Source organism: Cibotium barometz, chromosome 30 (assembly GCF_041138505.1).
Source record: "Cibotium barometz isolate CiBa-2024 chromosome 30, ASM4113850v1, whole genome shotgun sequence".
Lineage (NCBI taxonomy): Eukaryota > Viridiplantae > Streptophyta > Polypodiopsida > Cyatheales > Cibotiaceae > Cibotium > Cibotium barometz.
This window is the reverse complement of record NC_141075.1, coordinates 49,212,296-49,221,280: the sequence shown is the minus strand read 5'-3', so window position 1 is coordinate 49,221,280 and position 8,985 is coordinate 49,212,296. Positions and strand designations below refer to the sequence as shown.

The 8,985-nt window shown below is 36.4% G+C and overlaps 1 pseudogene; it reads right to left on the bottom strand.

Annotated features, from left to right (window-relative positions):
• Positions 1-7,069: 7,069 nt before the first annotated feature.
• Positions 7,070-7,825, bottom strand: LOC147621586 (aldehyde oxidase GLOX pseudogene; annotated as a pseudogene).
• Between the last annotated feature and the right edge of the window lie 1,160 nt (positions 7,826-8,985).

The window sequence follows — 8,985 nt, the reverse complement described above, 5'->3', positions numbered from 1 at the left end:
TCTTCTTGTGGAGCACGGTTTGTTGACAAGGTATAGCAAGGCTTGATGATCAACATAGAAAATAAATTTATTAGCCAGAAGGTAATGTCGGAATTTCTTCACAGCATATACCATTACTGAACCCTCATGCTTTGTGGTGGTATCATTCATCCCAGCCTCACATAATTGTCGTGACACGACGATTTGCAAAACTTATAGGGTAGTCTAGTTTGTCCAATTGCAAAGTTAGAAGCATCAATATGCACATGGAAGATAACATCCTAGTTTGGCTCTCGTAGTATGAGAGTAGTAGCCAAAGGTTGTTTTAATGTGTCATAGGCTTGTTGGCATTCTTCTATCCACTCAAATATAATGAGAAGCTTATACAAGGGACACACAATCTTGGAATAGAAGAGGATGAATCGCTAGCCTACATGTCCCATAAACCTTTGGACTCCCTTATAGTTCTTTGGTGGGGGTGATTCCAAGATAATTTTGATTTTACTCTCATTTGTGGGAATCCTATTTTTGGACACTATTTGTTCTAAGATGACTTTGTGTTTAACCCAAAATTGGCATTTAAATGGGTTTAGAGATAGGCGATAAAGTCTGCATTGTTCAAATACCTTCCTTCCATGACAAATGAATGCATAAATCATCTAAGAAAGATTCAAGAAATATCCTTAAAAAAATATTTAAAGGCAGTATTAATATGCTATTGGAATGTGGCCGGTGCATTTGTTAAGCCAAATGGCATAACTCTATAAGCATAAAGTCCATGTTCTGCCAACAAAAGCAATTTTTGCTTGATCCTCCGAAGCAATGGAAATTTGGTTATATCCTAAATACCCATCTAAGAAGCTGTATGATTCCTTGCCGGCTACTTGTTTTAGTACGTGTTCTGAATACGACAAGGGGTAATGATCTCGTCTTATTTTACTGCGTTGACCTTTTTGAGATCAAAACATACTCATAATTTCCTATTCTTTTTAGGTACAACCACAATGGGTGACACCTAGTCTGAATGTTTTAAGACTTTTCCAAGCATGTAGAGCATGTATACACTTTAAATGTCTATTTTTAATGCATTTCTAGTAGGATGATTTTGCAGGTTAAAGAATCATGGCCATGATTTTTGAAGAATCACGGCAGAAAAATTATTTGATTGGTACACTTTTAGCCTTTAGAAATGTAGTACTTGCTTACATTTGAGATTAAAATTGTACCTCTTCCTTGAAGGTTACTGATTTTTGGCACGATCTTTATTGTGATCTCATTGATTGTAGGCATCCCAAATGCTTCATAGGCTATTGAGCACTCATGTTATTCTTGTTTTGTGGGAGGTTCTTGTGGCATTTTTCCTTTTCAAGCAATGGTTCTTCTGGTTCCTTGGCAGTTTTTAACCATAATTTGAGCAATAGGTTCTTATGTCTACATCCATTTTTAGGAGAGTAGGTTCTTATGTCTGCCATTGATTTTTTATAACCTCAACTAGAGCGTGCTCATGTAGATGATTTGTGGGGACAGCTTCAACTGCATTACTTCATTGGATGAAGTGATGGGTAAGTCATCCTGGATTAGGCAAGTGGAGTCCTCCATGGGATGGGTTTGTGGTTGCTTTGGTGTCCAAACCATAAAGGTCTTTTGCACATAGTAGGTGGTTTAAATTCATGAGATGAAGATTGAGGATGTATGACAGCTTTAGATACCCATATGCAGTTATTACCATCATAATATCCTTGAGTCTAAAGGAGATTTTTGGGAATCCATATTTGAAGAATTATTTGATTTCGAGCATTATATCTTGATTGATGGGTTTTTCTTTTTGGTGCAGACTTCTTCCTAGGTGTAGACCCTTTCTTCTTTGGGAGCATGGTTCCCCTTTTTGGGATCCAAACTTGGGTTGCACCTTCATGATAGCCTTGGGCTTGCAGTATTACCTTTGGAATCCACACTATATCACATCACTTCTATCCACATCATATCTCATTCATACACATCTCATCTCATTCATCAACATCCATCCAATCATTCACATGTACGACTACTCGCATATATCCATACATTCATATCTATCACTTCACATCCACATATATTCATGTCACATCTCATCTCTTTACATCACATCACATTCTTTCACATACACATCTATATCCATTCTTTCACATACATCCACATCCATTCTTTCACATACTCATTCACATCCATTCTTCTCATACACATTCACATCCATTCTTCACATACACATCCTTATCCATTCTTTCACATACTCATTCACATCCATTTCTCACATACACATTCACTCACATCTCATATCATTCATTTACATTCTGATTCACATGACATCACATCTCATCCATTCATTCACATTTATCTGATTCACATCACATCTCATTACATCTATTCACCTCACATCTCATCACCTCTATTCACATCACATCCATCCATCCATTCATTCCCATCTATCTGATTTCACATCACATCTCATCACATCTATTCACCTCACATTCTCATCATCTCTATTCACATCACATCCATCCATTCATTCATTCCCATCTATCTGATTCACATCACATCTCACATCTCATCACCTCTATTCACATCACATCCATCCATCCATTCACATCTATCTAATTCACATCACATCCATCCATCCATCCAATCATCATCTATCTGATTCACATCTTATCTCATCACATCTATTCACCTCATATTCTCATCACCTCTATTCACACCACATCCATCCATCCATTCTTCTCATCTATCTAATTCCCATCACATCTCATCACATCTATTCACCTCATATTCTCATCACTTCTATTCACATCACATCCATCCATCCATTTGCATCTATCTAATTTACATCACATCCATCCATCCAATCATCATCTATCTAATTCACATCTTATCTCATCACATCTATTCACCTTATATTCTCATCACTTCTATTCACATCACTTCTATTCACATCACATCTATTCTCATCACTTCTATTCACATCACATCTATCCAATCATCTCTTTGATTCACATCTTATCTCATCACATGTATTCACCTCACATCTCATCACCTCTATTCACATCACACCCATCCATCCATCCAATCATCTATCTGATTCACATCTTATCTCATCACATCTATTTGCCTCATATTCTCATCACTTCTGTAAGATCCCTGTCTCCATCGTGCAATGGATTCGGGGTGCTAGCAGCGGAAGTAGCACATCTTGCGCGGGGCAGGGTCCCACACTCGGGGCCTCGCCCACGGATATCCGGACAGGTGACTAATTCCTCGATTCTTCCAAACCGAACTCGGAAAAACTTCTCTTGCCCGGAAAGCATGGGCGATTCCACCAGGATAACTTTTCCCTAATGTAGTCAAAAGCCTTAACTAACTGAGCTCATCTGACCGAACCCGTAAGTCCCATAGTCAGATCAGGGAAAAAGACTGTACTTGGATCATAGAGACCAACGCTTTTTTTCTCATTGAGAAGCACAGCCGTTGATTCTTTTCCATAGAACAATTTTTGTCTGAAATTTACTTCATCTATCGAACTAAACAGAAATTGAGTCTCGATTTACGGATCCATCAGTCCAGCCTAACCCCATCCAGTCCCATGGGTTAGCCAACCGCCCAACCACTGTAGTGATGGGATCCAATTAGGAATTTGGTTAGGTTTTGTCCCGGGTACCAGGGAAAAGAGTTCCCAGGCCCCCTAGCCAGATTTTCAAGCAAATTTAACTCCAGTCACACCACTTACACACCCAATATGAAATTGCCTTTTTCCTAGATTCAAATGTATTTAATTCAGTCATTTAATGAAATCATAGTGTTACTGATCATAAACTTCCAAGTATCCGGTTGAATCTTAATTTCCAATCATTCCTTCATCGGAGTATCTATGGCATCATTGGCAACCAGAACGCTCACCGCCTGTTCACTCAAGGGCCTTTTCTATAGTTCCTAGCTCATAGTACCTGGCAGATAATCACTTATAAAAATCAAGATGGAATCCTCGTTGAAGATCAGCAAGATCAACCAACAGATCCATATAAGAGAGCTATGGACTCATCAGTTGACGACCAGCAAGGTCAATCAACTAGATCCATACTCGGTTTCAGCAGAAAACAACTCTTACTCCTTGTTCCAATATCTTTCACGACGCACGTGTGGGTATCTTCGGCGACCCAGAGCCCGAGCACCGTATGGTCAGCACCCTCTAGGATCCTTCGCACGTCACCTAGCGCTTCACTCATAGGCCGCTTCCTTGGTCCCTCATCCACCATACCGGAAGCTCACCATTTAAATCGAACCGAGGCTGGTCAAGACCTCGGTCGACCTTGCTACGCGAGACGTCCTCCATTGACTCTCCGTCTCAGCAGTTGCAACTTTATCAGTTAGGTCTCCACGACCTTAATCACAAGACGGTCAAAATGCTTCCCCAGCATTCTTGACATAAAACAGTCATTTACAAACAGGTCATGAATACAGTTTCTATAATGAACTCACGTCTTTCCAGATTGTTCCACATTAATCCATATTACTTAACCCAATTCCAAATCATATGTGTATCCATTCTTGACTAGATACATCATTTTCCATCCCATCACATCAGATTCATTCACTTCACATAACATCCATTCCTATCTTTCTTAATTTACATTACGTCTCATCACATCCATTTCTCATTACATCTCATTCGTTCACATCTTATATTATTCATTCACATTCTGATTCACATGACATCTCATCTCATCCATTCGCTCATATCGACTTCATATCCATTGACATACATTTTTGCATTCATTATTCCACATACACATCCACATTCGTACATCCACATTCACATCTACATCCATACATCCATTTTCACATCCACATTCATACATCCACATCCACATCCACATTCATACATCCACATTCACATCTACATCCATACATCCATTTTCACATCCACATTCATACATCCACATCGAGACATCCATTTCCACATCCATATTCATACATCCACATCCACATCCACATCTACATCCATACATCCATTTTCACATCTACATCCACATTCTTACATCCACATTCACATCTACATTCATACATACACATCCATATCCACATCCATACATCCACATCTACATTCATACATCCACATCCACATCCACATTCATACATCCATATCCACATCCACATTCATACATCCACATCCCCATTCACATTCATACATCCACATCCATACATCCCTTTCCACATCCATATTCATACATCCACATCCATACATCCACATCCACATCTACATCCATTTTCACATCTACATCCACATTCATACATCCACATTCACATCTACATCCATACATCCACATCCATATCCACATCCATACATCTATATCATACATTCACATCCGTGTTCACATTCATACATCCACATCCATACATCCATTTCTACATTCCCATTTATATAACCACATACGCCTTCACATCTATTCTTTTACATCACATCCATTCTCGCCGTATCACAACCCATATACATCTTATCCCATCAGATACACTTCTTACCTCATCCCATACACATCTTATCACATCCTAACTCATCTTATCACATCCTAACTCATCCCATATGCATCTTATCACATCCTATCACTTCTCATACACATCTTATCACATCCTATCACTTCCCATACGCATCTTATTAGGCATAAAGACAACTTTAGTAGGAATAACACTTTTATAATAATCCTTTTATGCATTTTACTATGCATAAATTCCAATTTAATGAGAATAGTAATTTCGAAATAAAAATAAATCTTTTATACATATTTCTATGCATAAATTTCCATCTTAATGAAATTAACACTTTTAGAATAAATCTTTTATGCATCTATCTATGCATAAAATCAAAATTGATAAGAATAACTCTTTTGAATTAAAAATAAAATTCTTTATGCATCTTTCTATGCATAAAATCAAAATTGATAAGAATAACTCTTTTGAATTAAAAATAAAATACTTTATGCATCTTTCTATGCATAAAATCAAAATTGATGAGAATAACACTTTTGGGTTAAAATAATTTCTTTATGCATCTTTCCATGCATAAATCCAATTTAGTAGAAATTACACTTTTAGAATAAAAGAATTTCTCTTATGCATCTAATTTGTGCATAAAATCCAATTATGATAAAAATCTCACTTTTAATATAAAAAAATCTTTTATGCATATGTTTATGCATACAAATCATTTATGATGAAAATCATTCTTTTGATATAAAAGAATTTCTTTTATGCATCTAATTTATGCATAAAATCCTTTATGATGAAAATCACACTTTTAATATAAAAAAAATTCTTTTATGCATCTACTTATGCATAAAAATCAATTATGATGAAAATCACACTTTTAATTTAAAAAAATTCTTTTATGCATCTACTTATGCATAAAAATCAATTATGATGAAAATCACACTTTTATAAATAAATATTTCTAGTATACCATTTTCTATGTCTAGAATGAAAATAACCCTTTAAGAATACTCATACGATGGGGATTACTCTTTTTAACATAAAATTTAATTACTAGAAATCCTCTTTTTCTTAATTCATCAATTATGCATAACATAAAAATCAATTTCTCCATGATTACAATGAAATTCTTTCAATTAATCTAGGATGATAATTCCTAGAATATGGTAGGAAGTCCTCTTTTCATGCTTTGAATGAAATTATTTTATGTGTAATTTTTATAAAAATTTTACCATAGCTCCGCTGCTATGACTGATAAATCTCAATTATCTTAAAAGATAAATCTTATCATTAAGGGAATGATTAGAATGATCCCTAATTGGATCATTAACCCATAATGGATTGAATCATCAATATTCATGAAATACATAAACTAAAAACATAGAAAAAAGCCATTAATTTGGCCTCAAGCATAGATTAATCTTGGATTAAGGAAAAGCTTTATGAAAAGCTTCATTTGGATTGAGAATAGGTCATGAGAATGACCATTCTTTGAGTGAGAGAGAGAAATTACATAAAAACCATTAAAATTAAGCATAAATAAAAATTTATGTAATTCTTTACTACCATTCATCAATTAACAGTAAAGCTGTGCACCCCCACACACAAGGACCTCCACACTCTCATAGCTATCATCAGCCCTCAATGGAAGCATCACAAAAGACCCTGCAGAAGGGTAGTTTCTAGGCTCACCTGGGATAGTAGGAAAGACCTTGACAACCATCTCTCTCTGGTAATCATATATGATAGAGTCTCTATTTGCAAATATATACAAGGTGCCATCTGCTGGCAGGAGGTGGACAAAGGGGTAGTAATTATCATTTTGATCATCATTAGTTTGATTTAGGAAGGGGAGGAAGGTCTTGGGGGTACCATTGGCAGGGATAAACTCATATGTGAAGACACTTCTACCACCTATGACAATTTGTCTACTGTCAGGCAAGAGCTGGTTAGTAGCATACCATCTCCCATCTTGAAGAAACTCATCTGTGGATTCAATCCAATCACAATTATCATTACCAGCATCATTAGAAGGGCAAGGGGATAACCTTCTTACTTTCATGAACCCATCATTGTCTCCTCCTGTCTGCACAAGAGACCCATCTGGAGCAAACTGGCTTGAGGAACACCAAGTGTCAGTGTAGATGAACAATGGCCTAATGGTGTTGGGGCCTGGGGTGAACATGGCTGAGTGGGCTGTGTAGTCATAGGTGAGGGTGAGATCATTAGGATTATCTCTGCAGACTCCATTGGTGAGGTTCATATCTGAAGGGCCGATGTTGGTTCTGTCCAACATGATAACGGTGCCATAATGGGTAACGGCAGTGTGCATGGATGCGATACCTGCATTCTGGAGGAGCGACTCCCAGAGGCCTTGAGCATGTGAAACTAACTTCAATAGCATTCAAAAACCATTCCAATTAAGCTTCTCAAGCTTGAGAGGGGTTGAGAAGAGAGAAACATTGAGAATTTATAGAAAAGATCAAAATTCACCATTTACCTTACAAATTGCTTGATTCTTTGTTCACAGTAGAGGCCCCCAACCAATCAATTGGTTTGGTGTACTGATGGAGTCACCAATGGAGATTGAAGAAAGAGGGAAGCTCCAATTTCTTCAATTTGGAGAGAATTTTAGAGAATAGTAAAAATTAGCATTATTTCAGCATAATTTTGGCATAGTATAATTCTCATATTTTTTACAAAGACTCAGGTTCTATTTATAGGAGAGGGAGGCTCTAACCAAGACCAACTAATTTTTAGAATTTTCTAGATTTCAGTTTGGTTGAATTTGGACTAGATTTGGACCTAGTTTGGTTCCTTTTTGATTCGGTTTGATCCAAGAGAGAGGAGAGATAAAAATATCACATTATTTTTGAGTTTAAAACTCATTCAAGCATGTGAAGTAGGCACCTCCTTAAAGGGACTCCCCTTCCTTACATATGTGTCAAAATGGAATGATTATACCCAAAATATCTCTTTTTTTAGTAATACTCATAGTTTTTTACTAATAACCCTTGTACATAGTCAACTCTTCATCTTATGTGAGCATTTACTCATTTTTGGGTAATTTCTTTTACAAATTAGATTTATCTCCTCCCCACACATGGATTGATCTTATTGGCCCATAGGAACCTTAATTTAAAATTTTGAAAAAATCTTGACCCTCAGGATAATGCCTTTTGAGCAGATTATACTTGATTTCTAATGCACCTTCTGGAAATCTTTTTGAACTTCTGTTTCAGGGAAACTTATATTAATAGGATGAGAAATTTTTCTATCCAAAAATATTCAAAATCTAAATAGTCTCTCTCTAGAATATTTTCTCTCTCTAGGCCAAAACAGGTAGAAACAAGATCTTTGATATTTCTGAAGAGGGATTTGACTACAGGGGAAGATACTGGACATCCTGAGAGGTTGGGGAGGAATCTTACAACTTCTATTCATAGAATTTAAATATAGAATTTAAGAGGATTCTAATTTTTGATATAAAGA